Source organism: Trichosurus vulpecula, chromosome 3 (genome assembly GCF_011100635.1).
Source record: "Trichosurus vulpecula isolate mTriVul1 chromosome 3, mTriVul1.pri, whole genome shotgun sequence".
In the NCBI taxonomy this organism is placed as follows: Eukaryota; Metazoa; Chordata; class Mammalia; order Diprotodontia; family Phalangeridae; genus Trichosurus; species Trichosurus vulpecula.
This window is the reverse complement of record NC_050575.1, coordinates 407295911-407308237: the sequence shown is the minus strand read 5'-3', so window position 1 is coordinate 407308237 and position 12327 is coordinate 407295911. Positions and strand designations below refer to the sequence as shown.

General features: G+C 39.2%; 1 pseudogene; it reads left to right on the top strand.

Annotated features, from left to right (window-relative positions):
• LOC118842752 overlaps positions 1 to 12327 on the top strand; it is a 37584-nt pseudogene that overhangs the window by 23127 nt on the left and 2130 nt on the right.

Genomic DNA, 12327 nt, shown 5'->3' with positions numbered 1-12327 from the left:
CAAATTTTTACCTTAACTTTTTTCTTTTCTTTTTACCCTCTGTATCTCCAATTTCAATCTTTCTTTTCCAAACTACCTTAAACATTTCAAGTAAATAAATTACATACCCAGCTTTTCCTTTCCACAGCTGGCTTACTTTTCACCTTAAAACTTAAAGATTAAAATGAGCAACAGCTTAAAACTTTTTTGGAAGTGAGAACTTTGAACTTGCCAGGCAAAGGTGAGTAGGACTCTGGAAAAAAGAGAATCCAGTGGTAACTTGTCCCCTATCCTTGTACTGGAAGACTCAGAGTGTCTCTTCATTAGATATTCACGAATTTTCCAAATTTGCCTTAGTGCCAAATGGTATAAGAAATTCTGACTTTATCTTAAGCCCAATTAGAACACATTTTCACTTAAATTTAAGGGAAAAGTTCCCGCTTTCTTTCTTTTCTCTCTTCAGATCCTTCAAACTGGCCACATTTGAAGAAATGAAGTGAAAAAGAGCATTATTTTCCAGCAATTTTCCAAAACTACATTTTTCTCTCTCTTTCTCTCTCCCCCGAGGAGGGAGAGAAAGAGATAAGGGAGATTACAGGGTGTCAGATTACACACTCACACAGAAACCAAGACGCAGAGACACAGAGACACAGAAGGGATTTTTTGAATCCTGTACACAAAGTGCTTGGCCCTCTGATGAAACAGAGGCCAGGTGCCATGCTTCAAAACTTTCATATAATGTATTTTATGTTCCCAAATGCACAGATTGAATTTATATTGAGGAGTTGGGGGAGGGGCCGAAGGAGACTTCATTCTTTCCTCCGGATCATAGTCTAAGTTTTCTGGTATCTTGTCCTTTAAGTCTGCCAAGTTTGCAAGTTCCTCCTCTTGCTCTGTTCCAGCAGCCCCATCTGTCTGTAAAACTTTTGTTTTGAGGAACTTCAGTGTATATCATGTTTGATGCAGCTGCTGCTGTGGTGTGATGCCCCTAACTTTTCTCAAATGAATCATGCATCCTTGCTTCTTGCTAAGCTTGTGAAGTATTCTACGGAATGTCTCTAAGTCCTTAGAGTCTGTGAAGGATGCACACTGCCCCATGATAAGGAGATCTCCTTACCTCACCAGCATTGAAAACTGGGTTGTTGCCACGAAGACGAGAAGATGAAGCATTTCTCGCTGAGAATTTTGAACCTGGCCCAAGGCTGTGCGCGCGTGTAGTCCCTCCTGCTCATCTCCTTCTGCTCCCAGAAGGAGGCACCTTGGGTATTGTGGGTGCACACGCTGTGGCTCGGCCATGTAATTACCCCACGTTCTGGGTGCCACTTGTTGCGAGTCCCCAGCCTCGCAACCAAATCGTGGGGGTCTGTGGTTAGCCCCCCACACCCAGGCCTTTGCGTAGCAAAGGGCCTGATCTCGTGGACAATGTATGGGGCGGGAGCCGAAAGGTGGTGAATGACTCCGTTTATTATTTCAGCAAGCAGCATTTTTATATCTGTAGTGACGTAGGTACATTCTTTGGTTACGTGGGTGAAAGAACAGGTAAAATCAAAACACCTGGGTACTAGGACCACCCCGACTCCGCCTACTCTCCTCCCCTTCTCTTCCCGAGCTAACCCGAAGCTCCCTGCGGTCAGGCAGTCCAGGCAAAGAACCAGAAGTTCCATGTGCTCTGGCAAGCCCAGACAGAGAACTGGAAGTTCCATGTGCTCAAGCGGGTCCGGGCAAAGACCTGGAATTGCTAGGGAGGCAACAAAGGCGAGACCCCTCCTCCTGGCTCCACCCATATCTCAGAGCCCTGAGTTTATCTCAGCAGGCCCCTGGGCCTGGAGGTCCGAGGAGGGCAGGGCTGGGCTCTAATGTAACAGAAAACAACAACAACTAAATAAATAAATAAATGAATGAATGAATGAATGAATGAATAAATAAATAAATAAATTTAAATCTTTCAAAAATAAAAAAAAATAAAAAGGCATATGTATTTGAAAAAAAATAAAACAGAAGACATTAAAAAAAAGATTGTTGACTCCTTTAACAGCTTTCTTTCCTAGTAAAGCAGATCTAAGAAACTGTGCTAGCAGACATCCTGGGCATGCCAGTGTGGTTGCCATTACACCATATTAAATGATCACAGAGGTTGGAGTTGATATTCTGGAAGGCCAAGGAGCTAGGATAATCACCAAGAATCACCTAGCTAGCAAAACTGAGCATACTCCTTCAAAGGAAAAAAAATAAGCATTTAATGACATAAAGGATTTTAAAGCATTCCTGACCAAAACAGCAGAGATGAATAGAAGTTTGTCATTAAAATCCAATACAAGGGGTGGAGCCAAGATGGTGGCTGGAAAGCAGGGACTTGCTTAAGCTCCCCCAAAATGCCTCCAAACACCTGTAAAAAATGGCTCTGAACAAATTCTAGAGCTGTAGAACCCATGAAATATCAGAGGGAAACAGGTGTCCAGCCCAGGAGAGCCTGGATGGTCACCAGGAAGGATCTGTCACACCATGCTGAGAGCAGAGGGCAGCCCAGCATGGGCCGTGCTGGGACAGACCAGACCCAGAATCAGCCAACCAGAACAGGCCTTGGGGCCATGAAACAGTGAGCTGTGGCAGTTACCAGACTTCTCAACCCACAAACGCCAAAGAGCAGGTTAGGGGGAAAATGTGAGATCGAGTTCAGAGCAGTCCAGCCCCCAGCTCTGGAGGTGGAGGAGGTGGTGCAGCAGTGGTGGTAGCAGCAGCAGGAAGCTCCTGAGGCTGCTTCCAGAACTCCAGTGTCAGCTGCTTCCTGAGTCCCTGGCTCACATGGTGGGAGGAATCTGGCAGTGGATCAGAGTGAGAGTGCAAGGAGCACTTTGTGGGCACAAAGGGTATATTCTCTTCCTGTGCCCTGCTTGGATTTGTATTGTGGTCCTGGTTGGCGGTTCTTGGGGGAGGGGAAGCACTGTTGGGACAGGGCCTGGGGGGACAGTGGAGTAGAAGTAGCTCTGAAAACAGCAGTGCTTGGACACTAAAGCTTGGGACAAAGTACTTTCTACTCTACAAGCAGTCATACACTGACAAAAAACTCAAGGGTCAAGTAGTTGGCTGGGAACATGAAAGGGCAGCAAAAACAGACTCAGACTCAAACTCAAATTCTAGATTCCTTTTTTGGTGACAAAGAAGATCAAAACATACAGCCAGAAGAAGTCAACAAAGTCAAAGAGCCTACATCAAAAGCCTGCAAGAAAAATATGAATTGCTCTCAGGCCATGGAAGAACTCAAAAAGTATTTGGAAAAGCAAGTAAGAGAAGTAGAGGAAAAATTGGAAAGAGAAATGAGAGTGATGCAAGAAAACCATGAAAAACAAGTTAATGACTTGCTAAAGGAGACCCAAAAAATGCTGAAGAAAGTAATACCTTAAAGAATAGACTAACCCAAATGGCAAAAGAGCTCCAAAAAGCAAATGAGGAAAAGAATGCCCTGAAAGGCAGAATTAGCCAAATGGAAAAGGAGGTCCAAAAGACCACTGAAGAAAATACTACCTTAAAAATTAGATTGGAGCAAGTGGAAGCTAGTGACTTTATGAGAAATAAAGATATTATAAAACAGAACCAAAGGAATGAAAAAACGGAAGACAATGTGAAATATCTCATTGGAAAAACCACTGACCTGGAGAATAGATCTGGGAGAGATAATTTTAAAATTACTGAACTACCTGAAAGCCATGATCGAAAAAAGAGCCTAGACATCATCTTTCAAGAAATTATCAAGGAAAAGTGCCCTGACATTCTAGAGACAGAGGGTAAAATAGAAATTGAAAGAATCCACCGATCGCCTCTTGAAAAACCTCCCTGCCCTGCCCCCCAAAAAACTCCTAGGAATATTGTTGCCAAATTCCAGAGTTTCCAGGCCAAGGAGAAAATACTGCAAGTAGCCAGAAAGAAACAATTTGAGTATTAAGGAAACACAATCAGGATAACACAAGATCTAGCAGCTTCTACATTAAGGGATCAAAGGGCTTGCAATATGATATTCCAGAGGTCAAAGGAGCTAGGATTAAAACCAAGAATCACCCACCCAGTAAAACTGAATATAATGCTCCAAGGCAAAATATGGATTTTCAATAAAATAGAGGACTTTCAAACTTTCTCAATGAAAAGACCAGAGATGAATAGAAAATTTGACTTTCAAATACAAGAATCAAGAGAAGCATGAAAAGGTAATCAAGAAAGAGAATTCATAAGGGACTTACTAAAGTTGAACTGTTATGTTTACATTTCTACATGGAAAGATGATGGAGTTGAATATGAAGGGATGATATCTAAAAAAATGAAAAAAATTTAAGGGGTGAGAGAGGAATATTTTGAGAGAGGGAGAAAGGGAGAGATAGAATGGGGTAAATTATCTCACATAAAAGTGGCAAGAAAAAGCAGGTCTGTTGGAAGGGAAGAGGGGGCAGGTGAGGGGAAATGAGTGAATCATACTCTCATCGGATCCAACTTAAGGAGGGAATAACATACACACGCAATTGGGTATCTTACTCCACAGGAAAGTAAGGGGAAGGGGATAAAAAGGGGGCGGGGATGATAGAAGGGAGGGGATATAGTGGGAGGAGGTAATCAAAAGCAAACACCTTTGAAAAGGGACAGGGTCAAGGGAGAAAACTGAATAAAGCGGGACAGGATAGGATAGGAAATATAGTTAGTCTTTCACAACATGAGCATTGTGGAAGTGTTTTACATAATGATACATGTATGATCTATGTTGAACTGCTTGCCTTCCTAGGGAGGGTGGGTGGGAAGGGAAGAGGGGAGAGAGTTTGGAATTCAAAGTTTTAAAAACAGATGCTTAACAAAATTTTTAAAAAGTTGTTTTTTGCATGCAGCTGGGAAACAAGATATATAGGGAATGGGGCATAGAACTCTATCCTGCCCTACAAGAAAGTAAGGGGAAAGAGGATGGGGAGGGGAAGTGGGGTGAAAGAGGGGAGGGCTGACAGGGGAATGAGGCAATCAGAATATATGCCATCTTGGAATGGGGGGAGGGTAGAAATGGGGAGAAAATTTGTAACTCAAAATCTTGTGGATGGAAATCAATGTTGAAAACTAAAAAACAGAATTTTTCTGCTTGAAAAAAATGATACAAATAAAAGCATAAAAAAGTAAACAGGAAAGAGAAATCATAAGGTACTTAAAACTTTATAATATCATGGGAAGATGATATATGTAACTCCAAGAACTTTATTATTATTGTGGCAGTTAAAAGGAGTCTACATAAACAGAAAGTACAGGGGCAAGTCAATAATGTTGGGAAGATCTTTAGAAAAAGATAGGTGAGAAAGATGGATGTACTAGGAAAAGGGGGAAGGAAGTGGGAAAATGGGGGAAATTAATATAAAAGAGGCACAAAAGAAATAACTCTTAAATTGAAAAGGAAAGGGGGAAGGGAAGCAAAGCTTGAACTGCACTCTCACATGGTTCCGAGAGTCTAGAATATGTACAAACTTTATGGGATACAGAAACCTATCTTACCCAATGTGGAAGCAGGATGGGAAGGAGATAAGAGAAAGCAGTGGGTGTTCTGATTAAGGGAGTAGTCAGAAGCAAAAAACAACAACAACAACAACAAAAAAACAAATCTTTGAGGAGGGAAGGGCATAATCGTAATTCAAATTTGAAGATCTTTTCCACCCATTAATAGGCCCAACTGACCTATTTATGACACAGGAAGCCTAAGTCACAAGTGATGGGAAGAGCTTGCTGAACAGGAGGAACAGGAAAGGGTGGAGCACAAAATGCTCAGAGCAGTTAGAGCTAAGGGAGAGAGCAGATGTGCTAGCTATGCTGTGAGTGTGTTTGTGGGAAGGGCACAGCAGAGGGGCAGAAGGTTATGGGATGGCGAGGCTCCATGCTGTGATATTGTGTTTTAAGTTCCTTGCTGTTATGATAAAGTGGGCTTACTGATTTTGAGAGCTGGTTGTTGCTTGGATGGGTTGGACTTATTGGTTATGAGATTTGGTTCTCTGGTGTTTGAATAAATGTTTTACTTCTACCTTCTATAAGGAGACTCTCTCTATATTTTGTGACACAGAACTACATAGGCATATTCACAATTATTGTCAATGTTCTGTTTATTGCCTTGCTGATACAAAGGGTAAGAAAAGAGAGAGAGAAGGATAAACAGAAGAAAATAGGATGGAGGGAAATACACAATTATTAATCATAAATGTGAATGTGAATGGAATCAATTCACTTATAAAACAGAAGTAGAACACAGACTGGATTAGAAACCAGAATCTAACAATATGTTGCTTTAGAAAAACACCTGGAAAAAAAAGATACATACAGAGTTAAAATAAGGGGCTAGAACAGAATCTATTATGCAGCTGAAGTAAAAAGGGGAAGGGTAGCAATCATGATCTCAAATAAAGGAAAAGCAAAAATAAACCTAATTGAAAGAGATAGTCAAGGAAACTACAAATTGCTAAAAGGTACTATAGACCATGAAGTATTATCAATGCTATCAATGCACCAAAAGGAATAGCATTCAAATTTTTAAAGGAAAAGTTAAATGAGTTACAGGAGGAAGTATTGAAACTATAATAGTGGGGTACCTCAACTTTTCCCTCTCAGAATTAAATAAATCTAACCATAAAATAAATAATAAAGAAGTTAAGGAGATGAATGGAATTTTAGAAAAGTTATCTATGATACACTTCTGGAGAAAAGTGAATGGGAACAGAAAAGAATATACGTTTTTTCTAATCTCTGCATGGCACCTTCGCAAAAATTTAAGATATATTGAACATGACAACCTCACAGACAAATGCAGAAAGGCAGAAATATTAAGTGCATTCTTTTCCAATCATATGGTAATGAATGTCACATTCAACAAAGGACCTTTGAAGCATAGATTGAAAATTAAATAAAAACTAAATAACCTGTCCTAAAGGATATGGGAGTCAAAAGAACAAATGATAGAAACAATCACTAATTTCATTAAACAGAATAAAAATAATGAGACAACATACCAAAATTTGGGAATACAGCCAAAGCAATATTTCCAGAAAACTTCTACTTCTAAACTCTTACAAGAATAAACAGAGAAAGATCAGATCAATGAATTGGGAATGTAATTAATAAAAACTAGAAAAAGAACAAATTAAAAATTTCCAATTGAACATCAAAACAAAAATCCCAAAAATCAAAGGTGAAATTAATAAAATCGAAAGTAAAAAAGCTATTGACTAATAAAATTAAGAGATGGTTTAATGAAAAGCCAATAAAATAGTTAATTGTGGTTAATTTCATTTAAAAAAATAACCAGCATCAAAAAGGAAGGAGGTGGAGGCATCAACAATGATGATGAAATTAAAGCCATTATTAGGAGTTACTTTGACCAAAAATATGTTAATAAAACTTACCATGTATTTTAAATGGATGAGTTTTTACAATAATGTAAATTTCACAGATGAACAGAAGAGGTAATAGAATACTTAAGTAACTCTATGTTAGAAAAGGAAATTAAACAAGCCATAAATCAACTCCCTGAAAAAATTCCGAGGATCAGATGGATTTTCAAGTGAATTCTACCAAACTTTTAAAGAACAATTGATTCCAATACCACATGAATGATTTGGACCTGGGGGGGGTAGTTTGGAGGGGGTAGAAATGGGTAAAGAAGGAGTCCAACCAAATTCTTTCTTTGACACGAACATGTTTTTTGGTAACAAAACCAGGGATAGCAAATAAAGAGAAAACAATAAAACCAGTTTTCCTAAAGAATATCAAGGTAAATTTTTAAATACTTTATTATCAGGAGATTCCAACAATGTATCAGAAAAATCATACATTATACCAGGAATGCAGAGAGGGTTCAATATTAGGAAAACTATAAGCATAATTGACCATGTCAGTAACAAAAACAAAAAAAATAATATGTTCACATCAATAGATGTGGAAAAGACTTTTGAAAAAATTAAAACACCTATTGCTACCAAAAAAAACCATAAGAAAGCATAGGACTAAATAGGGCTTTTCTTAATATGATAAGTCGTATCTATCAAAAACCAAGAACAAGCATTATCTGTAATGAAGATAAACTAGAAGCCTTCCCAAAAAGATCAGAGGTGAAGGAAGGATGGCCATCGTCAACACTTTTATTCAATATTGTACTAGAAATGCTAGCTATAGTAACAAAACAAGAAACATAAATTGAAGGAATAATTCAACAAGGAAACACAATCATCACACTTTGCAGGTGATATGACAATATACTTAAGAGAACTCTAGAGAATTAACTAAAAAGACAAGTTAAAGCAATGAGGAACTTCAGCAAAATTGTAGGATATAAAATAAACCCACATAAATCATTAGCATTTCTATATATTACCAGAAAAACCCAGCATCAAGAGATAGAAGGAGAAATTCCATTTAAGATAACTGCAGACAGTATAAAGTATTTGGGAGTTTCCCTGCCCAGACATGCCCAGGAGCTATATGAACATAATTATAAAGCACTTTTAACACAAATAAAGACAGATCTAAACAACTGGAGAAATATTCATTGTTTAAGGGCAAGTGGACAATTCCACCAAAATTAATTTACTTATTCAGAGGCACATCAATCAAATTACAAAAGAATTTCTTCTATACACCTAGAGAAAATAATAAAATATGTCAGGAAGAACAAAAATTCAACAATATCAAGGGAATCAATTTTTAAAATTGCAGAAAGGCAGTCTAGCAGTACCAGATTTCAAACAATATTAAAAGGCAGTAATTGTCAGAATCATCTAATGAGGGCAAAGAAGTATAGTGGTTGATCAGTGAAATACATTAGGTTTTTGGTTTGGTTTGGCTGTCGTCCTTCATTCTGGAAGAGGATCAAAATGACATCATTATACCAGAATCAAGTCACAGTGTGTCTGACTGTGGCTGATGAGACCAACATGAACTTGGAATGTTCTACCACAGGTTGAGCACAAACTGCCCATGTGAACACTTGGCATGGTTTCTCTAAATTTATGCATCTTGTGTTTCTTCTGAGTTACATCAATTCTACTTTGCTCATAGAGCACAGCACCTTCTCTGATGTGGGCATGCCATGCTGAATGGTCCTGTGCCAGTGTCTCCCCTGTCACACAATCAATTCCAAAGTTCTTAAGAGAGATCTTGAGAGTGTCCTTGTATTGCTTCTTTTGACCACCATGTGAACACTTCTCCTGCGTGAGCTCTCCATAAAATAGTCTTTTTGGCAAGTGTAGGTTTGGCATTCAAATACCGTGGCCAGCCCATCACAGTTGCACTCTCTGAGGCAGATTTTAAATGCCTGGCAGTTTAGTGAGAATATGAAATGAGAATAAATTCACTCAGCTCCCAAAAGCAGCAGAACATGAACATCCAGTTCCAAAAGATTATGGTTTAACTGGGTCGATAACTTATACAAGGCTCCAACTACTCTGGATTATATTCAGTTGTGGGTAGCAGTGCCCTTCATTTGTTATCTGTTCTCCAAAGAGCTCCCAAATTCCTACTCCCTCTACCCACTATAGTTTCCAATTCCCACTGTCCTTTGGCCCTTCCTTCTATCCAGGAAAATGCTATTTGTTTTTAGTGTCCTTGTCAGTAAGGGACTACACATTCCCTATTTCCCCCCACCTGCCATTTGGTGGGGGACAAAAATTTTTAAAACAAATTCATGAACTGATAAATGTCTGCTTATAATCTGCAGCAAGAGTTTACGCAGATGACATATTTAATGATGACTACTAGGAAGGGTCAACTCAATCTTTTGCTTTCTCTCCCCCTGACCACTCCATGGATGCTTGCTGCTGATGCTCAAGTCCATTCCATCTTCCCAGCAATTTTAGTTGCACAACTCCCTCTTGTGTGGGTGGAGAGCCTCATCTGTGGGAAGGAAGTGCAAAGGTCCAAACTTCTCCTTCATCTGGTGCACCACCATCATTCCTTTGAATTTAATCTTCCTATTTATTCATAATTATTTTCTTCATATTTATTCTTTATGTAATGGTGGTCAATACATTCCACCTCAGGGGGTTTGGACATGCTCTAAACTCTATTTCTAGAATTTTTTATTTAAAATTTTACCTTTTTCCCAACTTAATAGTATTTTTTTCCAATTACACATGAAGTCAGTTTTCAACATTCACTTTTAGAAGATTTTGAGTTCCGAATATTTTTGTCCCTCCTGCCCCTTCCTCCTCCCCAAGGCAGCATACAATCTGATATAGGCTATACATGTACAATCATATTAAACATATTTCCACATTAGTCATGTTGTGAAATAAAAATCAAAACAAAAGGGAAAAACCACAAGAAAGAAAAAATAGTACACTTTGATCTCCATTCAAACTCCATATTTCTTTCTCTGGACATGGACAGCATTTTCCATCATGAGTCTCTTGGAATTATCTTAGATCACTGAATTGCTGAGAAGAGCTAAGTCTATCAAAGTTGGCCATTACACAATGTTGCATACAACTGAGTATGATGTTCTCCAGGGTTTGCTCACTTTCACTCAGATAAGTGTGAGGAGGTACCTCAGAGTTGTTTTAATTTGCATTTCTCTAATCAATAATGATTTAGAGCATTTTTATATGACTATAGATAACTTTAATTTCTCCATCTGAAAACTCCCTGTTCATATCCTTTGACCATTTATTAATTGGGGAATGACCTGTATGCTTATAAATTTGACTCAGTTCTCTATACATTTTAGAAATGGGGCCTTTATCAGAGACCCTGACTGTAAAAATTGTTTCCCAGCTTTCTGCTTCCCTTCTAATCTTGGTTGTATTAGCTTAGTGCAAAAGCTTTTTAATTTAATGTAATCAAATTACGCATTTTGCATTTCATAATGTTCTCTCTCTTGTTTGCTCATAAATTCTTCCTTTCTCCGTAGATCTGACAGGTAAACTATTCCTTGCTCTTCTAATTTGCTTATGATATCATCCTTTATGTCTAAATTATGTACTCACTTTGACTTTATCTTGGCAGAGGGGCAGAGCCAAGACGGCAGCTGGAAAGCAGGGACATGCCTAAAGTTCTCTCCCAGGACCCTCCAAACACCTATAAAAAACGGCTCTGAACAAATTCTAGAATTGCAGAACCCACGAAATAGCAGAGGGAAGCAGGGCTCCAGCCCAGGACAGCCTGGATGGTTGCTGGGTAAAGTCTATCCCACGGAACTGGGAATGGAGTGGAGCAGAGCCCAGGGTGGGCTGCACCTGGGACAACCAGACCAGGAGTCAGGTGGAACAGGCCCTAGTGCCCTGAATCAGTGAGCTGTGGCAGTTACCAGACTTCTCAACCAACAAACACCAAAGACAACAGAGAAGGTTAGTGGGAAAAAAAACTGCTGCAGAGATAGAGTGAAAAGAGTTGGCGGTTCAGCCACCACCTTGGGGGCAGTGGAGGTGGTGCAGCTACAGAACTACAGCTGCAGTTGCTTCCAGCCCCAGGCCCACTTGCTGGGAGAAGTTAAGTGGCAGATCAGAGCAGGAGTGCAGAGCCTGCTTAAGATCTGAGTCCAGTCCAGGTTGGCCGTTCTTGGGGGAGGAGTGCTGGTGTGGCTTGCTGTGTAGAAATAGCTCTGAAAACAACAGCACAGGCCCTCAAGCTTGGGACAAAGTACTTTGACTATAAGCAGTCATACCCCGATGAAAAACCCAAGGGTCAAGTAGTTGGCTGGGAACATGGCCAGGCAGCGAAAATGGACTCAGACTCAGTCTCAGACTTTGGATTCTTTCTTTGGTGACAAAGAAGACCAAAACATAGAGCCAGAAGAAGTCAACAAAGTCAAAAAGCCTACATCAAAAGCCACCAAGAAAAGCATGAGCTGGTCTCAGGCCATGGAAAAGCTCATAAAGGATTTGGAAAAGCAAGTCAGAGAAGTAGAGGAAAAATTGGAAAGAGAAATAAGAATGATGTGAAAAAACCATGAAAAACAAGTCAATGACTTGCTAAAGGAGACCCCAAAAAATACTGAAGAAAATAACACCTTAAAAAATAGGCTAACTCAAATGGCAAAAGAGCTCCGAAAAGCCAATGTGGAGAAGAATGCCCTGAAAGGTAGAATTAGCCAAATGGAAAAGGGGGTCCAAAAGATCACTGAAGAAAATACTACCTTAAAAATTAGATTGGAGCAAGTGCAAGCTAGTGATTTTATGAGAAATCAAGATATTATAAAACAGAACCAAAGGAATGAAATAACGGAAGACAATATGAATTATCTCATTGGAAAAACCATTGACCTGTAGAATAGATCCAGGAGAGATAATTTAAAAATTATTGGACTACCTGAAAGCCATGATCAAAAAAAGAGCCTAGATATCATCTTTCAAGAAA